Consider the following 25479-nt stretch of genomic DNA (forward strand, 5'->3'; position numbering starts at 1 on the left):
GGAGCTCTATTATCATGATTGCTTGATTGTTTTGTCTCTTTGGACTAATAAATATGCAATTTAATGTTCACAGGGGATAAATAGCTATAGCTCTGTGTCTGATTGTGTTGTCAGCTAATATGACATGCATGCTTTTGGGTACTCTTACAGCACTCAAAAAAGTCCATCACCTCCCTTTTTGCTACCCCTCTGCTAGTAAATACAAGACTGACTTGCTAAACCACATTTAATACTGAGTTATTTACAGTACTCTGGTGTTCAGGGATAATACTTTGGTGCTCTAAACCCCACCAGAAAGAATACTAAGCCTCACATTAAAAACCTGAAAATGATCTTAATCTGGATAAATAATTCATCCCAAATTTGACTTGATTTCTTTGTTATGCAAATAATACCATTTTCTCTTGACCTGCAATCTTCTCTCCTGGCCTTCAGAGCAGCCACCTGCAGTTCTGCCTCCAGCCTGCCTCCCTGCTCTGTGGGGCTGGGCATGATCCCCTAAGCGTGGCCCTTCTGGAGCAGAGCACTGGACACTGTCTTGCACTCATTTGGCATTCATGCACCTCAGTTTCCCTGCTGGGAGGGTTACATCACATCACATCGTGATATTTCTACATATAAAGGACAAGGTAATGCTTCTGAAGTTTGTTCTACAAAAGAGGCAAAAGATACAAACCTCAGTGCAGTTTAGCAACACAAATATCCCATAGAGCCTTTATCAGGACTTAGAAACCCTGCAAGGCAGACTCTGACTTACAATCCCACTTTCCCATCCTGACATTTCCAGCTTGGCCACAGCAGTCATGAAATAATTATGAAAGGCAGAAGGATTGCTGTAAGAATTGATCTCTATTTACATGAGACTGGAGGTTTTTCAGATCAGAAATCAACTGTAAACACAGTGAAACAAAATGATTTATTATTTAACCCTGGGATGGCAGAGGGGAAGAAAGTTCATAATTATTATTTAGGTCTAAACTAAGAAAAATATATACTAATATTGGAATTTATTTTCTCCTATCTGCTACATCTTCCCCCATTTCACTGTCTTTTTTTGGTGTGCTTGTCTTGATGTCAAATCTTTTTTCTTCCTGTCCTAAAATATCATTAACAAGAACTCAACCAGGAAACCCCACTTGCTACACTGTATGCATTAATATATTATATATACACTCTACATACAATAATACATTATATAGATATTATATGCCATAATAATTGAGTGGCATTCAGAGTTTATAAAAATGCCAACTTCCATGCCATTTTTGGCAGCAGTATCTTTTCTACAAAAAGTTATGATGCAATTTTGCAGCATCTATTTGGTCCTGGGAAGAAAGAAGGAAGGGAGGAGAAATGGACACTCAACAGCTTTTTGGGCAGAGTCTCTAGTTGCCAATCATACAAGACATTATCACTTTTGGGACAGTAAAGACAAGGAAATATCCTTTCTGTGGTGCTTGTGGGCATTTGTGCAGGTGTCTGGCTGCTCTGTTCCACTTCAGTCTCAGGTAGATACCTTTCACACCCTCCACTAATCAATACTAATCATAAATGCCATCTGCCAGATGCCCAGATTACACAGCAGGAAGGGCACGTTCATCAGTGCTGGCTGAAGTGACACACTTCACTCGTGTCTCTGGAAGTCAGGCTGCTCAACACCCTACACTTCCCCTGAGCACAGTAAAACCCTGTGACTGCTGCAGTAGCTGCCATGTGGTGTTTTGGGCTTCTTTCCAGCATCAAAGGAGTGACCTGGCTTCCCAGAATCTTTCCAAGCTTTTGCAGTGGAAGTGTCGTCCGATAGCATCTGCTGCTGCTCAGATATGCCACTGACAGAAATACAAGCAGGTATAATGGCATTTTTGGAACAGGTCTCCGTTTCCATAAATGAGGTGCAGAAGAGCTATCTGCTAATAGAATATCTGAAGTTCCTAAACCTTCAACCTGACCTGCGAATAACCTGTGTGACATCCCCTCTTAAAAAATTACCGATGCCTTAAAACAGTAAATATAATTTATGAATATATTTGAGACCAGAATTCATAAAATTCATCCACAGTCCTTTCAACCTTCAGCTTTTCATTTTTACCAATTTTACAAGACATTTATATTCCTACACATTCTGTAGAGCGATAAGAATTTTTTGTTACCTGATGTAATTTACAGGATCATTTTTAGATGCACCTGTGTTTCCATAATTGTAAGAGTCCAGAATTTCTTGTTTAAAGGTTTAATAACTTCATTTACTATGATTCTCAGATTTGAAAGTGCACATTATATGCAACTTTGAAGCACCTCATAAAATATTTATACCATGCCTAGATGTGGCAGCTACATTTGCGATTACATTTTTATTCCTGTTAATTATAAATCAAACATGAAGTGGTGATTGCTTTTTTTGTTCCCTTGGCAAGAATATTTTCAATAAAACTATCTCTGTGCAAAGTCCTTTGGACAGCTCATAGCACATCAAACTCCAGATTATGAAGAAAATTCCCTTATAAAATACACATGATATTATTCCGTGGAAGTTTTCAAGGTCTCCTTCAGGCCTACCACTTGACTTTGGCTTTGCATAAATTGTAAAGCTCCATCTGAGTGGTGTTTGTGACAGCTAATGGCATCATAACTATCAGTACTCTTCTGAATCATCCAGTTTTCCTGCTAGAGGCTGCCTGCAGCTCAGTCATCAGCAATATTGCCTGTGTTTGTGCAAAGATACACTGATACAGGCAGCAAACCTTTGGGTGAAGGCTGTGACGGCATGCCACTGAAAACTAACCTGCTTGCTTTGCTAAACAAAGTGGGGATTGTGAAACCCTCATGTAGAATAGTAATCCTGACTCTGCCAGCCCTGACAGCTCAAACTCAGCCATTCCATCTCTTCCTCTAAGGATCTGAGGGACATTTAGCCTTGTTAACACATATAAATCATTTTGTTTTGCTATCCTACAAGTTAAGAGTGGTATGCTCATGTAACTTTACAGTCTGTTCTCCAGTTATGACTGATTCAGCCTAGCAGAACTGCAAACTGCTCTATAAATTATAGAGAATGACATCTGTGGTAATGCTGGTGTACTTGTTATAAGTAAGTCAGCTGAATCTTCTGCACTGCCACAGTCCTATTTCTCCTTGCTCTAACTGCACCCTCGCCATCTTCACACTTGTACAGCTGCAGAACAAATTGTTTAGTCAGATTTCTGTATCTTTAATAAATTTTTGCAGATGGACCACCCTCTACTCACTGGTGCTGAATAGTAAGCACATAATTAATGCAACAGTGTTAAAAGTCTTGGCAGTACGCGTGTGCAGGACTGGATGTCATAATTTTAGTAGCACACACTGTTTTATGCATCATTAACACTTCAGCTGAAATCTTCATGTCTTAGAGGCCAGCTGAAAATTGTGTTCTTTGTGAGGTTGAATGTCCTATTATTTTAGGACATAATTCTGTCAGAAAAATAAACTCCTAAGCTGAATTTTTAATGAGGGTTTCCATTTAATTGCATGAATTTTGTTCCTAAATGGAATCTTTTAGTAACTCATTTAATTACTGATACAGATCTCATTTCTTTCTTTTTTTTCCCAGTAGCAAATTCCACAAACATATTGATTTTAAAAAATCAGTTAATGATTTTTACACACAAATCATTTATCAGAAATTCATTATAGGTGTTTGCTACTTCAAAACCAAAATAGAAGTTGTTTTGATTAGAAAGATGGGCTTCTGTACGATAAAACATTTCTGAGCCTTGATAGGATAAGCCACATTCCTAATACCATGTGTCACAAACAGATAGTAAAGAAAAAGCTCATTAGTGCTAGAGTGAGACCTTAATGGACTTTTTCTCCCCAAATACTATTGGAGTGTTACTGTGGGCAAGAGAAAGGGCAGTAAATAGGTGCCTGGTACAGGGATACTCCTGACTGCATTCAAATACATTAAAAAAGATGAAATTCCACTTTTTATTGTTTTAAGGCTAAAGACAAAAGGCCTTGCACAGCAGACATGCTCACTAACAAAAAACCCAGCAAACCCCCAACTCCAGGCAACATTGATACAGTGAGAACTATTTGGACAATCCAAAGAGCAGTCTCTAGTGGAACTAGCTCATGATGCAACTACAGTCTCCCCACCTCCTTTACAGTTTTAGGCTGAGATTTCTAGGGTCCTAAATAACTGTGAAAATGGGAATAGCACACTCACTGCAAGAATTTGACCAAAATTCTCTAATGCAAATCAATGATCAAGGCTGGGCTGCTTTTCAGCTGGTTTTAGGAATGTGTTTTAGTCAAGTTCTGAAATAGGATGCATTGACAAAATTCATTGAACCAACTTTGTTCTTCTCAGTCTCTGAAATAATGAGTCAGTGCTGGACTGCAGGTTTATGAACAAGTAGCTGTTAGGCAGCAACAGAGTATAAACATTTATTCCTATAGAGAAAAAACCCCAAACCCAACAACAAACAGTCTGTTTAAAAGAAAGGAAAGAATAAATAACTATGAACTGAAATTTGTCTCCCAGAGGGAGCTAGCTCCTCAAAGTCCCCTTTAAAAGCATGATGTGTGATAATGCTTGATCACCAATAAAGGCAATAAATTGCAGCATCAACAGAGTTTTGAGTCCTCAATCCCAAATTCAATATTAAAGATTTATTTTTATGGAGAAATCTAGGTGTTACTTCTTGATTTCCTAAGTCAATATTTTCACAGACAAAAGTACTCAGGAAATAAAAGAAAAAAAGAGATGAATAAAAAACTCATGCTTGAAAGCTTATTTTGAAGTGTCAAATCAAGGAAACTTGCAGGTGAGGAAATCCCAGCAATCTGTGCAAGAAGTGCATAATAAAGTGCACACATAATCTCTGGGATGCAATCAGAATGGAAAGGGTCCAGGAGGACCCCAGGCTAAAACTTGTGCTTGTTCTTGTCCCATTGATGGTTTTCATTAGGTCTCCCTACCCAGACAGGCTGGGAGACAGAACTCCAAGCCTTCACCCAAGACTTTCCCTTTCCCCTTCCTGACCCTGCCTATGCTAAGCCATGCTGTGGCCCAGGAGAGCATCTAAATAACATGGATTTTACTGGAGAAAGGGGTACAGAAGTGTTTTAGAACAAAAAAAAAAAAAAAATAGCATCATCCAGGAGGTGTTTCCTAGCTGTTGTGCACTTGCTCAGCATGGGCAGAGCTCACTTCCAGGAAGTGTAAAACTGCTGTTTCCACTGAGGTCAGAGCTGTGCAGTTAAATAGAGCAATTAATCAAGAATGTATTCTGTACCTGGGAAACAAAAAAGACCATAAAAACTGAATTCACTGCTGTTAAAAAGGACTCTTTTACTCTTAGTATGGAATTGTCTTTGCATTTATTTCAGTTGGGAGTTTCTGCTGCTATGCTGTGAAAGGTCAGGATAATGACAACAGCATGAGGCTTTACCCTCTGCTCATTTCCAGCTACTGCCTTTGCCAATCTGCCACATTTATAATGCTGAGAAAAGGTAAAACTGTTCTTACACAGCTGAGGGAGGAGTGTTAGCTACAGAAAATGAGATATTTTGCACAGTGGTTGCATATTATCTTGGAGATTAAATGGTTGAAGGGAAAGTTGTATCCCAGGTGTTTGGGTGGGTAGAGAAATGACAACCACTGTTGTACTGGGTTCCAAGTGCATGCCATTCCAAGAAAACAGGCGTGAGTATTGTGACAGCTGCACCACTAGAAAGCAAGGAAGTCTTGCCATCAGGGTGACAAATGGAACTTCTACTTTCCCTTGCTGAGGAGAAAGTCTGTTCTTATGACAATTAGTTCCTGGATTTCTAAATAATAACCATATTATAGAAGAGAACAAAAACTATCTCTTCAACGATTAAGTAATTAACGTTTAAAGTATTGAGGGAAATAATAGAAGAATAGATTTCTGAGTCAGTTTTGATGGCAATTATTCTGGTGGGAAAAGGAGGTAGATTCTCAGCTTTCAGACAAACTCTGCTTGGGATTTCAGTGTGACTGTTCCTGGTCCTCCACAATGGAGAGCAAAAAGCATGGTTCCAACAAAGCCCTCCAAAGGAATGGCAAGCAGGCTTTGCTTTTAATTTCAAATTCATACATTAAATTTCTTCTTTTAGGAAGGCGAGATGCACAATCAAAAAAAAAAAAGTGCTGGAATAGGGTAAGTTCACTAAAGGAGGCTAAAGTTAGTGAGGAGAAGACTCACCAGCACTATTCTGAGCTATGCCCCTGCTCTGCCTCACCCCAGGCCTCCATGGGAGTTTTCCACAGGACAGCTCTAGGGCACAGTGTCCATTGACAGTAGAAGGACAATGCACAGCCCAAGCAGAGTAGGATTTGGAGATTGTCTGATCTGCTAAGACTAGAATAAAAGGACAACAGAGAACAACCACCAAAATATCCCCAAACAAAGTCAATCAAAGTCTCTTGACCTTGTAAGAGGTGGGGTATGGGTAAGGGGATAAAACCAGAGCTTTCTGGTACTTACCATCTACCAATTTCTTTGCCAACAGGGTAATTTTGCCAGCAATTCCTAAACTTACCATGAGTGTAAAGTGCTGGACCATATTCCTTTTTTGGGGACAGTTTGCTCTCCCCAGCTCTGGCTGTCAGCCACATTTTGGCTAAGCTGTTTCTTCTAACAGCCTTTCAGAAAGCTAAAGCCCTAGCAACAGCCATTAAAGCAATGTGTGTCAGCTCTTGAGAAAGGGAGGACACATGTGAGCTCTTCGGCTTGTATTTAGAAATCACTTCAGCCCCCAGAAGACTCTTGTTATCCTACCCAGTGAGTCTGATCTCCTGCCACCCTGGCCAGCACATCGTGTCCTTTCCTCCAGCACGTCTGTCCTGTTTCACATAAAACAAGGATCTGCAGTGCCAGTGCTCTGCAGCATCACGGGCACTGTACAGCCAAAGGTGCTCATCTCTGCAGCCCCCCACTCAGAGCCTGCATTCCAGACCCACTGAAAAGGAGGCTAAGAGATAAAGCAATGCCTGTGAGAACAGGCAGCACACAGGGGCTGGTGTAATTTGTATGACTATAAACACAAGAGTCTATTTTTCACACATTGCACAGAACAAATCCCTGAAAGGCAATGAAAACAAACACCTCCAAATAGCATTTTTGTTCTGTGTGGAAACACCTCCATTGCAGCTATTTTGATATATGAAACCATCAGCAATGAATTTATTTATTATTTATAAAGAGCTTTTCAGGTTAATGTGGTTTTGTTTTGCAAACTCAGAAAAAGGAGGCAGAAACCTCCTGATACTTTTCCCCAGCACAGTATTCAATGCTTATTACTAAATAAAAATTAGTTGCCCCATGATTTTGCCATTTCCATTATTTCACCTCAGAGGAAAGCAACCCCTGGATTTTTCTGTAGCACTCTGTTTTCCTACAGTATTGATGAATCAGACTGTAGTGATGAAGACTGGACAGAAGATAAAGTGGAATGCCTGTCCTTAAAAGGACCTTGACATTAAAAGCAGGGGCCTGCTCTAACATGTGTTATATCATCATATTCTCCTGAGTTTTGTGTCTGCTACCCATACCTGTTCCTCCACCTATGAACAAAATTAATTTTCCACTGCAAGGTCTGAGTAGCAGACAGGGACATCAGAGATTTGCAATGGAAAGGGAATCTTATTCCTAGCTGATTGAATTATCCAAGTAAAATGCCAAGTCAGTGTTTGGTTATCTACTTGAAATTATCCAGCCAAAACCATTCCTAGTGCCAGCCTATAGAGAACACAGGGTCTGAGAGGACAGCAGAAGACTGGCAATCTAGGGGAGAAACAATTTTTGCTCTCTGATGCATGGCACCTTGTTACACAGAGGAATAACACCCTTTCTGGGAAAGGGACTTCCTAATAAAGCTAATGGCCTATTTCAACTTGCCTTTAGAAAGAAGAGGCATTGCTGGAATGGGAGGTGCTTTTCAACTTCTATTTATTCTCTGGAAATTTAGCCCAGGCAAGAAGTTTCATTGATGCTTATCATGAGCTTCCTTTTTGTAGCATGGTGCAACTTCTTGACACCCATAATCCTAACACAGCACTTTCAGAATTACTCCAGGCCTATTAATTTTTTTTAATGAAGACTGCAGAGCATACAGGATGTTTTACATCACTAGAATTTGAAACTTCTGACCCAACCTATTCAAAGTTAATTGAAAAAAAATCCAAAAACTGAGGAGCAACTGGCTGGGCTATCTAATCCTCTACTGTCACTGTCTAGACTCAAGAGTTGCTGTCTACCACATGTTACCAGAACATAAATTGCATATCTGGAAAAGTAAATGAAATCTCAAAATATGTGACTTTACAAAAGATGCCATAAGAAAAATTGAAGGAAACTGGTTAACTGCAGAAGTATCCAAATGCAAAGCTCTCCGGTAATGAAAGAAAAATAATTCAGTTCTTTCTCTCCTTTTCTACTGTGTGGCTTTAATAAACTCCAGGAACCTGTTGGGGAGGGGGAACTATCCATGTGCCCACACAGCTTCAAGCTTATCTTTCTGTAAAATAATTAATTGCTTTAACTCCATCCCCTACAGCATGACCCAGCTACCCAGTAACAAGGTAGGAGACTGAGTAGCTTTCCTGGGCCTGATTGCTTCTTAATCATATTCTGTGCACAAAATGCCTTCAGAAATCTATTTTACTTTGTATTGTATTCTCTGTTCAGAATGAGAATTCATTCAGCACCAAATTAGTACCTGAGCAAATCAGAGTCACAAAGCCCCCTGTATATAGCAGTGCAGACATACAAAACAAAAAAACCAATCAACATATTTTGAGTGTTAAGTCCCGCATATGAATCTGGAACAAAAAGTCGTTCATTACGTTGTTACAGAAGAACAAGTAGAAACTTACCTTTTCAGGTTAGTAATTCTTTGAAAAAAGGAAAATAAAATCCAAGTTCATTACCTCATATATCCTCTATTTGTATGGTTACAGTTTTAGCTCTTAATCTGTGGCTTTTCCAGATGTATTTCAAGAACAAATGTGAAGCATCAATCATCTGGCAGTTAGCTATGGAAATCTTCCCCAAATTAAACACTAACAGTAAGAGAAATACATCTCATCTGTGTAAATGGATGCAGGACACCAGCTGATTTGAGTGCTACTTTTCACAATATATCCATTCAAAGAGTATTTCTTAGGTATTATTTAGTGGCATTAATTTGCTTAAGAACTTGACTTCCCTCAAGATCATCATAAAAGGTATGATTTCTGTTGCAAAAGGCATAGTACACCATTAGTAATTTTTTTTTTTTTTGCCTAGCTAGTTGAGGTAAACTGACTGGTGTTCTACAGTTATTTTACTTTTCCTTCTATTTAATTATTTTTTTTCCTCAAATTTCAATCAGATTTGCCTTGCTTGCACTGAAGATGCTGATAATAGCTCAGAGACTGGAAGAAATAGACAGTCTCCTGCTGGGCACATAAACTCCTTTCTAAACAGAGTATAGCCCATCCCAGGATGACAGCATGTGGGTTATATTGCTGTTCCATCTCCACTTAGACAGAAAAATAGAAAGGTAGGAGTTGTGCCTGGTATCATAAAACCTGACTCTCAGAGTGGCACATGAGTATATCCTTTAATTCTGATTTTGGTCAAAAGTTATATACCAGAGAGACTCACAAAAGCCTGAGCTGTAAGTAGAATCCTAGGAGTTTTCTCTGTAAAACCACTTCATCCCACTGCTTTTCACAGCAGGAATCAAGCAGAAACAAGAGAAGACAAGTCACCTCTTGCCCCAGGGCTGCTGTTCTTCTTTTCTTATGACAAACACCTGAAGGCCTCCAGTGACCATCCTGACAGGGGCAGCGCTTTAACAACAAATCGTGTCGCTCTGCTTAAGGGAGCTCAAAGGATTAAGAAGGAATAAGGGCTGGGGGACAGAAGGGAGGAAAACATTTTCAAGAGAGAAGTACGTGGCTGGGTGTGGAGAAGGGCAAAGAGAGCAGTTGCTGAGATGTTCCTGTGCAGCTCTAGTTTGGAGGATACTCATGGGTATGGGAGGGATGTGCACGGCACAGATGCATTACATGCTTGTACATCCATTTCTTAAAAACCAGAATTCATGCAATTGCTGAGTGTCTTTCAGGTTCACAGGACATTTTCTTTAACTTCTCTTTTTCCTATGAGACTATAAACAGGTTATGGGAGTTTTAAACTGAGTCAAGCAGGACTTGGGTGTAGAGAAAGTGTCATATTAACATGAGTAAAAGAAAAGACTACACTTTAGATGGAAGATAAAAGTGTCATAAAAATATATCTCTATGTGTGTATGTGTGTGTGGTGCATGTGTGCATGTCTGTATGTACAGATATGTGCACAAACATATTCATTTTATAAGCCCTACAATGAGTCTTGGAGATTAATAACACTTCATTCTCTTCCCAAAAAGCAGTCCAGGATTTGTTGATGTCATTTTCCCATCTTAGTCAATATAGACTCAGTGATGATATATGTGCTATCGACATAGACCATGCAGGATTAAAATAAACAAATAAACAAACAAAAGTGAGATTAAGAAAAAAACCAACAAACAAACAAACTAACTAACAAAAACAAACAAACAAACAAAACCCCACCAAAACCCTAACCCACTGGATGCTTATATTCCAAAAGAAATGAGGAATGGAGGTAAACCTTTTGCAAGGAGCATGCTTGACTATAACAAAAACACCAGGTTTCCTCATAGATTTTATTTTAATAATAAATTTGATAATTTGTAGTCTCTGATTTCTCATATCAACTTCCTTATTGTCCTAAGGAGTTCCTGCACATAACTCACCCATCTCAAGGCATATCGTTGTGTCAGGCCTCTGATCTCACCCACTGAGATGGCAAGGGTCAGCTTAAATTTACGAGTTCTTGCCATTGTCCTTATCTGTGGCCACCTTCTTCTGCCCCAATGCTGTAGTTTATTGTGCCTTTCATTTTCTGGTTACAGTCCGGCTTCCCAAACATTCACTAAACACAATAAAAGCAGGACTTCAATTTCACATGGGGAGGAGGTAATCTTTGACATCAAGGTCAATATATATATATATATATATATACAACTGAATGCTCTCAGCTGCCATAGAAAAGGCATGTTAAACATGTCAATTATTAACTAAAGTGCAACAGTTGTGCTAAAACATTCCATCCTGACACCATGCTTTAAAAATAAAAACGAAAAACCTACATATAGTACAAAGTGTTCAAGACATGCACCAATTCCTAGTTATTATAAATATGCAAAATTTGTCAATAAAGTATGGCTGAGGAGTCTGAAGGTCTTAAACCCTCTTACATATTCAGCAGAGACACTTTTGCTAAGTTGCTGCATGAACTGGAACCCAGACTTGGATTTTCTGCTTGTTGTGTCCTCTCACTATGCTAGGCAGTTAAGTGGGCACTCCACTCAAGAGGATTTCTGCATGGAGTTCCTGAGGTCCCTCTTGGACTGCAAATTCCCACCAGCATTCAGTCTAGAAGGCTTCTTCTCGCTGACCTTCTCTGCCCTACCTCTGCCTTAAAAACCCTGTGGTGGAAAAGGCAAAGTGATTTGCAGAGTGAGTGGGTGCAGAGGGCTTGGTGGGGGCAGTGGGACTTCAGCCAGCCAGCAGCTGCTCCCTGATGGCTGTAAGGTGTTTTGGGGAGTGTTGTAAAGCAGACCTCACAGCAACTGATGCCATCTTGTGAGAAATTCAGAATGCAGTTTTGTTGGATTTTAAAACCCTTGCTGTTTCTCCTAGAATTTTTTCATTGTCTCAATAAACACGTCTAGTAATGGTGTTGTACCATTATTTCATATCTTACTGCAAAAGCACAGCAAATTAAAAATTTCATTAGATGATACATCCTTTACTCCTGAATTACCAACAAAAATATAAGGACAGTCTGGAATGTTGAGTTTTAATGAGATGATAAAAAATATTCAGGTTGCATTAGTCATTCCAATATTACAGCAATGAAATCCAAACAAACTCCACTAACTTTTATATAATGTATAACTTGTATATAATGTATCAGGTGATATGCAGCCAAAATACCTACAAAGGACTGTTTTTTTAAAGAGTGCTCACTCAGACTGAGTCCCTGATGAATATTTTAACAATGCTAATCAGAAGAATCCAAAGGAATTGTGCTAAAACTCACCAAAAAATTCCCACCATGTTTTCTGAAGGTTTGTATTTTTTACTGAAGCTCTCCCACGTTTAAATATTCTAGCTGTCCCTGTGAAATAATGTCAAATCCATCAAAATTATACTGGGATCCTTTCTTACAAACTTTTGTTGATGAGGAAGATACTTGATACTAAAAGCATGATATTATAAGGAAATTGTTGTAAATTACATGGCTCTGAAAACTGCTGTGTTTGGAGAATGTCTTTTTGTAGCACAGACGCCCTTTTAAAGCTCCACAAATAGGAGCCAGGTTAAGAGGTCTCAGCTTGGTGATGGGGCAAATGTCCTGGCTTCAGCTGAGATAGTTTTCTTCCTAGTAGTTGGTATAATGCTGTGTTTTTGGATTCAGTATGAGAATAATGTTGATATCACACTGATGGTTTAAGTTGTTGCTAAATAGTGCTTATCTGAAGTAAACATTATTATTACTATTATTATTACTATTATTATTACTATTATTATTACCACCTTTATTGCACTTATTAAGCTATTCTTGTCTCAGGCCATGGTTTTAACTCCTTCTGATTCTTCTCCAGATCCCACTGGGGTGGGGAGCTGAGCAAGCAGTTGTGAGGGGCTTAGTTGCTGGCTGCAGTTAATCCAAAACAATATAGATTTAAAATTCCGGGGAAGAAGTCAGTAAAACAAGCCGGGGTATGCAGGCTCCATTCAGGCAGCAGTAAACCTTTTTTACTCTTAAATCCCATGTAAAATATTATCCTTTAAGGGACCTAAACTCCACAGCAGCTTCTGTCATGCTTTGGCATGTTCTTGTGTTCACGAGAGCCACACAACTCCACTCAACCACCCATTTAACTGAAGTGCTGGATAATATATTAAAAATTATAAAAAGGCTGCACTGTTGTGAAGGTGGAGGAAGAACAGATCCTTCAGTAAGTGCTAATTGTCCCAAGGAAACTCTTTCTAGTGTCTCAAGGAAGGAAAGTTTATGAGCAGGTATAGTAAAAGCTGGCAGGAGGCACTTTATTTCATGTTTCCATCTGCCAGTTATATTTCATTAAATGGAAGATTGTCCTTTCACCCCATAAATTCACCTTTTTTACTGCAGAAATTTTACATTAAATACTAATAACATTGTTTCGGGGGATCAACCAAAGGACATAACTGGCAATTAAAGAGCTCCAATTTTATCATAATTTTCTGTCGACTTGAGTAATAATTTTCTGTGTGTGACTGAGTAATCAACAGATTACTGAATTTCTATTGAAATGGTATTCCAAAGGGGCTTAGAAATATTTTAAGCATATGTTCCAGGGCTACAGTCCCAGCACTGAATACTAATACCCCAGTTTGAGATGTGTGCTCTCATGTGTCACAGATATCATAGTTTCTGTTCATTTTCCATGAATTATTGAAATGAAGACTTCTTTCCTGTTTTCTTTATCGAATCAACACTTACTACCAGCAAGGCTGGAAGGAATAAAATCCAGGAAATGTGCTGCAGTAGATAAGAATTGAAAACAGTGTGTTGGGGATGGTACCTGTATTTACATATTTGTATTTTATTAAGTAATTGAAAGAGCCTGCCTGCGTTGTATAATTCATGCATCATAAATAAACACAAAGCAGATAACTGGATGCAAAGGCTCACACAGTAGCAACAATTCATACCTCCCCTGCAGTGACTGTCTGGGAAATTCTCCACTTTGTCTTGCAAAATTCCCACTACCCAACCCTTTTAAGGATTATTTCAGCTCACTGGGAAATACTATACGATGTCTTCTTCTTAGGGTCAAGAATTAACAACAAGAGGTATGAGGGTGCACACAAATTCAAAAGTTAAATTTAATCTTGGGAATTTGATTGGTGTACTGCATGGATTTCTGAATAGCAGGAATATGAGGAAAAGAGCAGTGAATAATGCCAATTTAATAGGCAGAGTAAATCAGATTGTACACAGGTCTAGAGGCACTATGTAGCTATTTAAAGGTGTTTGTGGTTTTATATAACCTGTCAGTGACTTAAAAAGGCAGCCCAAAGCTAAGAGTCTAAAGCAATATATAGCTATGAAAATCAATGCCATTCCTAGCTTAAGGCACATCGAAGATGATGGAGGTATCTGCGCAGATATATTATATATTTATATATTTTTATATAAAAATATGAAGAACTGAAAGAGTGCAGAACAAAACCTTGCACTTTGCATGTTTCTCTTGTAGGGGACAGCATGGAAGGTGCCAAGAGGTAACAGGTGTTGGCCAAGTTTTCCTGTGCAGGGGGGTTTGGATGGAGACGGACCTAAATCAGTCTGGAGCATTCCACAGCTCTCTCCAATATGCACCACAGTTTTTGAGCTCTCCATACTGCAAATACCTAGGCAAAATAAATTAAAATAAGTTTTAAATTAAAGAAAAAAGAGCAAAACAAAACCTTGCTTTTTCCTTTATCGGAGATTTAATGCAAATTAGTTTTGATATTTCACATGAGCTGTCTACGACAGACTGCATATACTTAGAGAAAAGTTATATTGAAAATATCCAAATCTTCAGTCAAAATTTCAGAAGGCATCAAACTGGTGAAGACCCAAGTTCAGAACCTGAAACCAAACCATATTAAGGTTTTAAAATGTTTTTCAACAACAACTTTCATTTCCAACAGCTGTCTTTGTTTCAGCTATTTAGTTTAGACCAGTGCAATAGCTACATCATATGACATCCAGAAAAAAAAAGGGCAAAGACAATTTGTTTTCATCTCCCAGTCAAGGAAAACAAGATACTGGAAGGCAAGATACACTAACTCTAAAATTCTGAAATTTGTAGCAACAGGGTCAAAACGCATCCGCTCACTAAAGAGCAGTAAAATCTATTTAATAAACAAAAATCTTTAACTGTAAAACACGGTCTGATATACAGAAAAATTAATTAATCCCATATATTTATTGTACTCATGTCAATTATTTAGATATATTTTTATGAATTTTATTTATATACTTTTTTTTTGCTAGCTTTATGGTCTTAGTGTGCAATAACTTTGTGTGAATCATTTTCATATTGCAAAACTAAATAAGCCTTTTTTTTTTTTTTTTTAATGAGAATGAGCAGCTAAATATCCCAGATCACAATCTTATCCAGACAATCCAGAATAAATAAAATATGCATGTTGATGAGAGAGAACAGTTTTTAACAGTCTCTGGAGGCAAGAAGATTTTTTCCAGGCTGGTCTACATCAGGATAAGAAAACTTCCTCTCAGACATTCAGTTTTGTAGGCCTGACATACAGAATCTGTGCTCCCTTTATTTTTTCTATGGCCAGTATTTTTGAAAGCAGGTTTGTTTCAAATGGTCTCTATGCCTCAGTTCTCTCTTTTTCTAAAAATATAATTCACATTTTTCTCACCCCTCATTTAGAAAATCTGACTCACCATTTTGCATTTGTTCATAACTCAGCATGACAACTGCCAGCAGGAAACAAGAATTAAGGGTTTGACTTTCCTCAAGTTAGCTAAAAGTGAGTATTTTTTTCTATCACTCCAAAAAAACCGAAGTGTATGCTACATATATTTCCAAGGACACAAAGATATTTCATTATGTGTTTTAGACAGCTATAAATATATTTTACTTTCCAAAACCAGTGGATGTTTCTTCTCTTAAAACCATCCTGGGCTCTTGGTTAAGTCTATATTCAGATATTCTTCAAGGAACTCCTTTGACTCCCTTTTTTAAAAAAGAAAGCTTATTACAGAGTAAATGTGTGCCCCAGTTTCTACATTGAAGTGAGAATTTTGTTTGAGTACAGGAATCCATTCTAATACAACCTAGTGATCTGTGTTTCAGGGGATATTTTTTGAACGTGTGTACTACATTTGCATAAAGAAGTTGGGCCAGCTTTATAGACCTTGGGGCTTAGAGAGGCAAAAGTAAATATGACTAGTAGAGACAGAAAATAGGCATTTTCTGAAAAACTAGAGAACACCTGAAGTTTGACTCATATATCATAATACAGGGGTGCATAAAATAAACTTCAATTAAACCTTCCCCTAGCTCACACAAGGGTGAGCACCAGAGCTAATCCTGCACATGGATTACATGTGGTACTACTGGCAAAGACAGCTGCCACAGGCAGACTGGTTAACTGGGAAAAGTCCATGCCACACCAGTAAGCCCCAGGGCTTTGCTGTAGACTGGGGAGCATCTCACATAATCAGCACAGTTAAAAACCTCAATGAAATGCTTGCTCAGACTCAATGCTCTCAAGCATATTGCCATTTCTGTGCAACAGGAACTAATGAGGCCAGATTTTGGATCATTATAAAGCCAGTAAAAAAAGAACAAATCTTGAAGGTTTTCTCACAAAAGCTTAATTTACCTGAGAGCTTTTTGTGTGAAAATAGTTATTTATTAATATTCTACAGCAGGGAGTTTGAGGTATATGCAATCTTTGCAAACAGGACTCATTTATTTTTCATAGAGTGAAGAGAAATCTAAAGAAATTCTCCAGTGACTCTACTGGGCTTGGCTGGAAATACAGAATTATTTTATATTATACTTTACCAAGTATGTTTCTGGAAAAGAACTAAAGACGACATTTGAAATTAAAATGTTGCCAAAAACCTAATTTCAGACAGCCTGTAAGTCTTTCCTTGCAAAGTCTAACAATTCTCCTGTCTCTTTTCAATACAGCTTTTGTGTGTAGTTTCAAGCTGTCTCCTGAGCACAAGGAGCAATGTTCAATTTGTAGCACCTGAATAGTCACTTCTCCATATTCCAAACACCTGTGCAACTCAAATCATCATTTCTCACAGGGATGTGAGAGAGGGGTGTCTTGGCAGAGTTTGTGGGACAAATGAGCACTTGAACACATTGCACCAGGGCTGTTAAGACCTTGACTTCCTACATGTTGGGCTAACACAAACTGATAACACTGCCACTTTATCACTTGGCAGCATCTGCACACTTGGTGTTCCACAATGCCATAAATTATCATACCTGTTACCAAAAATAACATTCACAGGACCAAGCATGAACACAACACATTTCTGCACCATGCTCGTGACAATCCAATTGTGGTTTTGAATATTTCCCAACCTTGGGACCAAGTCTTGCTGTACAACTCTCTTTCTGTTTGGTATTATCAGCTGGTGCCAAGCCAGAAGTCACTGCTGATCTACTGTGCTATTTGATTGCTAAAATGTGGTGATTCTGAGAAATCCCTTAGGATGGGCCACTGCAGGCTACCAGGGTTCTCTGAGAGCTTTAATATGTGAAATTACTTCATTTCCTGACCAGGATATCCAGGCTGCTGCCGACCCAGACAACATGTTCTCTGGATACGCAGCTTCCCTGAGGTCCAAGACTGATAACAGAGAGTCATCTCAGCAGTGCAGGAAACCTGGATTTGCAGCTCAGCAGCATTTCTTTTTCTCATTTTCCAGGGTCGAGTTCCAACCTCAGCTGGCTCGGAGTCCCAGATCTAACTCACAGTATCAGGAAGCCAGCAGGTTTGAAAACAGGTTCTGAATGGGAACCTTGCATGTTTTTCCTCCTTTCCTAGCTCTCACAGATGGACTCGCTCCATTTGCTTACACAACAGGGCTTCTTAATCCAGGAAACATTATTAATTTCTGCTTCACCTTCAAGATGTAGAAGCTTGGCCCAATTTGTTTGGTCTAGTTTTAATTTTTTATTCACTTTATGAGTTAACAAATTCTGCATGTGAGTTTTACAGCGTCTCATTATTAGAGGTATATGGAAGTAACACATCCATAAACACAATTTTTATATGTTATCATCCAACCACAGGCAGCTTTGCAGTAAATCTTACAAAAAACCCAAAAAGTTAAATGCCAGTGTTACATTGTTAATGAGAAAGACAATCACTTTTCCTCTTCCAATTTGTCTCTTTTTGAAGAACTAATATACTGGAATGAACTAACTGAAACACCCCTCTAGGTATCTAGTAGGTTGTGAGACAAAAAAAATAATTATGAAAACATTAGCTTAAGCAAATAATATTTATAACATGGATGAAAAGTTGTTTTAATTTCCTATACCCAGGAATAATATTGCTGGTCCTCATTTTTGGACAGAGAAATAGAAACATGTGGCTTCTCAGGATAGAAGGAAAAAAGGACTCTTCCAAATACAATATTCATTTCAGTTCTAGCCATACCAAATAATAGTTCGTGATTTATTGTCAGTTTGATTTATGGCATGAACAAGGTCCTGCCAAATTACCAGTTCCTCAAACTGCAGTTTCCACTCAGCTCCTCCGCAGTTCACAGGAAAGCACAGCTCAAAAGATGTGATATGGTGCCTAAAGGGGCTTGGTGTAAGAGAAACCTGGAGATAGCAGAGAGCAATCTGCTAAGGAAGAAAAAATGTAGCTTGGCAGGAAATGCCCGGAAAATGTGAAGCAAAGGAAGACTGAATCAAACTGGAAGCCAAGGCTGTTATTTATGAAATCAAGCCTAAATTACTGCATAATGTTGTGTCTTCCAAACCAAAGGAACAGCACACACAAGGAAACTTGATCAAAATAACCTTGCTGCTCTGTTAGAGACTTCCTGTCCTGAATCATCTACTATCCTGAGCTAGTGGGTAACCTGAGGTATTAAACACACACCCATGCATTGTAATTTAGAGCTATAGCTACATCACTTTGAAGATTTATCGCTGTTTGATAGGAGAAGGATCTGCAATTAAAATCTGTGTCAACAAGCAGGAGTCAAATGCAAGGATAAGGTCACACAGATAGAAGAAAACATCTGCTCTATACACTTTACAGAACATAATGTCACGATGTTTTGGAGAAAAAACAGTTTCTCTTTAATTTTAGAAAAACAAAAAAGTAATGATGACTGAAAAGATGTAGCATGATCTCCTGCCACACCAAGGCAGGAAAGAAGAAATTGTTTCTAAGGCAGTATTAGGACAATACTTTGCCTGAAGCCCACGATCTACTTTCACCAAGTTGCTGTTGTGAAAAAGTATTTAAAAGTAAATAAATGTTTATGTGTTGTTTGGAATATGAGCAGATAAAAGCTGATAAACAAGGACTATATTACCAATATTTAAATATTGATAAATCTTACAATCAAGATGCCAGGGGTCCTAATTATATGTAAATGGTAGGGTCTTACTTATAAGTAATTTTAGTTCACTTTCACATAACCGCCAGAAATAAAATGCAAGCAAATCTGGTTTCTAATTGCGTAAGCACATTTTTGTTGTTGTGCTGCTTGAAGTCAGCAGAGTTATGATCAGTCAGGGGTTATGAGAACGCTTGGCAGTCTTAAGAGACCTGTTCCTGCAAGAGGGAAAAAGTGGCAGAAGTCACTCAGCAGAAGTGACAATGGCAGCAGGTTGGGAGCCCTGTTAGAGCAGGTCCAGGGGAGGGCTGTGAAGATAAACTGAGGGCTGGAGCACCTCTCCCATGAGGACAGGCTGAGAGTGAGAGCTGGGGCTGCTCAGCCTGGGGAAGAGAAGGTGCTGGGGACAATTTGTAACCACCTTCCAGTACCTAAATAAGGCCTATAACAAGGGAAAGAGGGACTTTTTACACATGCATATTGTGCTAAGATAAAGGGGTAAAGGCCTTTAAACTCAAAGAAGGCAGGTTTAGATAGATATTAGGAAGAAATTCTTTACTGTGAGGGTGGTGAGGCACTGGAACAGGTTGCCCAGAGAAGTCATGGGTACCCCATCCCTGGAGGTGTTCAAAGGCCTCTGAATAACCTGGTCTAGTGGAAGCCCCCATGGCAGGAGCGTTGGAACTAGATGATCTTTAAGGTCCCTTCCAATCCAAACCCTTCCATGATTGTATGAACCCAAAATCAGGAGCAAAACCTGACACAGCTCTCTATGCTAAGCTAATAGCCCGATGTAGACTTACCCATGGTTCAGCCAGAGTTGAACAAACAGCACTTCCCTGACAGATAACATAAACTGGCAAAGGATCTGACAGAAAGTGCAGCAGCAGCAGCAGCATCTGCCTTTCCTTCAACTAAATTTACAAATGGGTTTCCCATTTCCTCACTGTACATGTAATTTACAATCCCAACAGCTTTGTCCCTCTTACCCTACTTGTTTTTTTGGTTTTGGTTTTGTTTTTTATTTTCTCTGCAGGTAAGGAATGAGCTGTCCATTTCCTCTTTCAGTTTTTGGTTCCCTCATACCCTTCTTGCACCATAATTTAGCTATGATTTATTTTGCGATCCTGTTCCAAACAGGTGTCTGTTTTCTGGCTGCCTTTGCAAATGTAGTTCCAGAGACCAGATGGTAATAGTTAGCTGCCTTCTGCACCTGCATGGATGAGAGCAGATCTGAGGAACCTCTGCTGTATGCTGAGTAGCTCAGAGCAATATTTAAAAGACCGTGTGGTTAAAATAAGTAGCCAACTGTATCTGGCTTGGCACTGAAATTGTTGTGATCATTAATGGAGCTGAATTTAAGACAGAAAATGGGTTTGGGAAACTAAGATAAAGGCAGGACAATTTGGCACATCATCAGCCAAAAAGGCACCTCAGGAACACCAGCATGAATGAACAATACCTGCCCACATCCTTTCTGTCATGTTACAGGATCTCTTGCTGCAATCACACAAATAAACTTATTTACTGTATTTCAGACCAAGTCCAGCTGTCAAGATTCAGCTAAGGGTTTGGGGACTTCTAAATTAAGTACAGTAAAGCAGTGTTAATTTTCTGAATATGCAACAGCTTCGATTGGTTACTGGACCAGTCTAACCTATAATGCTCTGACACAGGATAAGGAAGGTGTGGGAGAGGGATTTGAAGCCTGAGGTTTTTGAAACAGATAATCAACCTGAAAAATAGTGAACTAAAAAGAGAGGGGGAGAGAGAAAAGAGGGAGAAAGAGAGGTGAGGATTAAAAGGGGAACTAAGGAACAAATCTTCAAATTCATACAGCATTAATGTGGGAGACAGTTACTGAAAGAAGCTAGATGTTGGATGGGGCCTTGAGCCACCTAAAAAAAAAAAAAAAAAAAAGCAAAAAAAAACCCCAAAACTAAATCAGCTAAGAGTAAGAAAAATCTGGAAATAATCATTAGAAATTTCAGTCCATGGAAAAGCTGTACACTGAAAAACAGGTTAATTTATTCAAAAGCTGTTTCTAGACATGTTGTGAGACACAAACAGAAGCAAGATGTTTGTCTCTGACTGGTACAGATCAAAAGCAATTCTAGGCACCAGGTCAGGTATTCAGCTGCACAGCAGAAAGAGTCAGGTTCAAGGGGCTGGGAAAGTCCCATCTCTAAACCAGATCAACAAGGTTCACAGGAAAAGACTCCTACCTCCACAGGCACTTCTTTCTCCATGGAAGCCTTTGCCAGCTCTTCTGTGCTTCTGTAACATTCAGGAGGTTAATTTCTCGGTGGGATTCAGAGGGTCAACTTTTTGGTGGGATTTCTGCTCCTGGGTATTTTTCACCACATTGTAGAGCTTCCTGAGAGCTAGCAGCAGTGTTGGGTACCTCACTGGGTTCTCAAAGTCAATTATTAGAGGCTTCAGCTACTTTTCCTGGAGGAATAAGAAGACCTGCATGTCAGCAGCTCTCTGCACAGAATGAAGGACACCTCCTCTCTGGTGTAATTTTTTTTTTAATTAAAAAGAACAATGCAGCATTAAAAAAATCCCAAAGTGTCAAATAAATAATTTATGATCTTTCTAAGACACTACAAAACACCAGTAGCATACACCGGCAAAAGTGTGCACAGATTCATTAATGCAGGGTTGAACTTTGTATTTCAAAGGGCAATTCCATAAAAGCAGGTACTTTCTCCTGACTGCTACAATTTAGAAATTCACTGCCAAAGTAATCACTCTTTAGATTTGAGACTCATATTATTCGGTGAGAGAAAATAAATCTCTCTAAGAGTCTTGTTAGCAGAGAGGAATTATGACTCTTTAGAGGTATTACTGATTTCAATATTAATAACACTATTCCACAAATCTATTTTTCTAATAATTTTCTGAATCTGTGATCAAAATTTTAAGTCAGGTATTTCTTTTCAGACCCCATAGTTTTCTAATTCCAGGGAGAGAAGACTCTATTAACATTTCTTCAAATCCCTGTTAAGAATCACCTCAAGTACAGAAAAAATAAGTGCTTTGTAAAGACTGATAGGTTTAAGTAGCTTTTCCTCTATTAGAGCTGAATAATATTTAAGACTTTCTTATCTTGAAATTACTTTGTATCATAGAAAATCTAAAAACTTATCACTGCAATTCTATTGTTTCTAGTGGAAACAAGCAATTTGGCTCGAAATTTTCTCACACACTCTAAAACTTGCATTTTTCCACTTTTGTTACATGTAAAATTAATGGTCATTTTTAACACACTAATCACTCTGTTGGCACATTTACATTGTAGGACTCCTGCTTTGGGTTTTTTTTAGTGCTATTTTTATGCCAGAAAGCATGGCTTGAGGGTAGACACTGCCCAAGAGTGATTTGATCCTCATGTAATTTATGAAAAATGTTATTGGAAAGGACAGGGTACTAATGCATTATAAGAATCTGTATAGACTGGAAATAGAATTGGTAGATATGTTAAGTCTCAGACTCTTGGGAAAGGACTAAAGGCAAAACAATTTATTCCTTTTAATTATTAAAAAAATTCTTGGAATATTTTTTCTTTCTCCTTTGTCTTGTGCTGCCAAGAAATCTTGTGATGTTATGCAGCAAGCTACATCTGAGGATTCATGTTTTCATGGGAAATACACAACTGTGAGCCAGACCATGCATTTGGTCATGGGTTAAACCAAAGGGTTATTTTGCCAAGTGCCTCTTGGAAGTTGTCCGCAGAAGGTTTTGTAAGGACTATGAAAGTGTGTGAAATAGTCTGTCATGCATCTTTAGTATATGCATTCAACAGGAATCTGGAAATGTCTCTTTAAGAGCCACCCCTATTAATGTGACTAATTTAATGAACCTTTGAATAAACCGATCTCCAGTGGAGAACAGCTATTTATCATGCATTGTGTGAAATATTAAATAATAATATTATGCAAGATAATACTTGTTATATATCTGCAATAACCCCATTTATCTCTAGCTCTGTATTGTTATGCCTCCTCTGTGTGTGACTGACATGAAATGGTCAAATGCAATTTTTAGCTTTGTACCATTTGCTTCAGTTTTGGATTAGCAGGCAATATAAAGGTCTGTGTGATTGTCCCTCTGTTGCAGAGCTACTCAGATAAAAGAATGAACAGATCATCAATAATTGTCAAAAGAGGTGCAGAGTAGAGGGGAATTAAGGTGTAATGAAGCTTGGAAGAGTCCTTACTTTTCAGAAAGCAGTTTTTCCAAGGACCATTTTCTTCTTCTCCCTCAGCATTACGCACTCTTTTTTCCCCTCTCCCACATCATAATCATGATGATCTGTATACCAAGGATTCAACATTCACAGAAGGAAAGTAGAAAGATAAAACAGAAGAAGTTGTTATTCCTCCCATTTCAAAGTGCAGAAGGGAAGTAGGACCACAAGCCAGAGGCACACCTGCTAGAGTATCTTAAGCCAATGCTTTAAGGAGCCAAGGGACATTAGAGACACTGGCACATGCCACTACCCCATCCCTCCCCACAGGCTTCTCCTGGCCAAGGGACACTTCCCCACCTGTTCCAGATGAGGTTTCAGTAGCCATCAGTCTTTTCCCCCCACTACTACAGCCCCTTCCCCAGCCAATGGGCGCCTGAATCCCAGCTTCCCCTGCTCCTCACTCCAGTTATCACCATGTTTCAGTTATCAGCCATGAGGGAAATCACACCTCTGAAAAACGAGGCACTAGGGGTGGAGGAGAGCACTTAAAGTGCTACAAAGTGCTTGGACAAAACACAGACCAAAATGCATTTTTTCCATGGTTCTTTCAACCCAAAGACTGCTTTTGGCTGAACCAATATCACATGAGATCTATTCAGCTTGTATCTGCAGAACTGCTCCAGGCTGACACTCGTAGGACCAGAAGCAAAATTCATGGTCATAATGTTTACTTTTCTGGCTGAAATTATTAATTATTTAGAAACAAGTCTATCATAGTCAGAGCATTTCAAGCACAAGTCTATCACAGGCAGAGCATTTCCTTCAATTCATTCAAATTAACATTTTGTTTATGGCACAGAGTAAGCCTTTTCCTTTTCATAGTTCAAAGTGAACCCTGGGGGTTCTAAATATGCCTCCTGGTGATTTAATTAAAAGATAAATATTCATTCAAAAAAAAAAAGAAAAGAAAAAGTACGGAAAGAAGGAAAAGCCACAATTAAAAAAGTGATAGCTGTGAGGAAAAGGTGTTCACTGGATAAGAAGTGAAAAGGAAAACAGAAGTGACTAACAAAAGTATATTAATTCAGACAAAGAAGAAATGAAAGAAAAGAAATTCTGAATGTGAAGAGGAGTTAAAGAGTTAACAATGCACAGGGAATATACTGTTTTATATACTGTTTTGTACACACAGGTGACATGACCAAGTGAGGGACAAATACACCAGGGCTTGGTTGGCTTTGTAGGGTGGAGGAGCAGAGCTATGGTTCCCCAAATGGTTGCTGCTGCCCACAATACAAGACTTCAGCATACAATAAACCCCACCCTATTCTGGGCTAAAAGGCTAAGCAAAGCACGGTTCATTACAGAAGTCAGGATCTCAGCTGATGAGCCTTTGGAGGCCAGCGCCAGATCCTGATGGGTGAGCAGGTGAGCAGCCAGGTCTGATGCAGGTTGTGTGCATGAAAGCCTTATGCACTGATGGCCTCTACCCCACTACGATAGCAGTAGAAGTGGAGTATGAAGTGGATGTAGGTTGCCAAAGACAGGAGATGGGATGGAATCTTATCTGAGTGAAAGTTACAGGTTGTGTCCTGGTGCCAAGGTCTGTCCCTCGGGGTCTGCACATGGCACAGGTTAATCAAAGACCAGCACTGCGCTTCACAGCCTGCTTGCTGGGCTCCATATGCTTGTGAGGAAGCAGGAATGATGAGCAGCAGCAGCCTCACACTGGTGTGCTGAGATGAAGTTGCTGTTGTTCTGCCTGAAAAGCTTTCCCACCTCACAGTCTGTACCAGCAGCAGCATGGGGGGAGAACGCCTCCACTTCTGCCTCTGCTCCTTGGAGAGCTTCAGGTGCTCCATCGTGATGCATTTTCCTGCTGTCAGAGCCCCAGCACTACAGAGGTGCTGCCTCTGAGCCAGCCAGCCTGCAGTTCTCTCTGGCGTGTAATTATAATTGCCTGTAATTTCAAATGACTGCAGAAAATAGTGTTTCTGCTGACAATACAGTTATGAAGTAAGTGTTCTCCTAGCTCACATT

The sequence above is a fragment of the Pseudopodoces humilis genome, chromosome 1 (assembly GCF_049639895.1).
Source record: "Pseudopodoces humilis isolate 2021_Gansu_Grassland_sample_001 chromosome 1, ASM4963989v1, whole genome shotgun sequence".
Taxonomy (NCBI): domain Eukaryota; kingdom Metazoa; phylum Chordata; class Aves; order Passeriformes; family Paridae; genus Pseudopodoces; species Pseudopodoces humilis.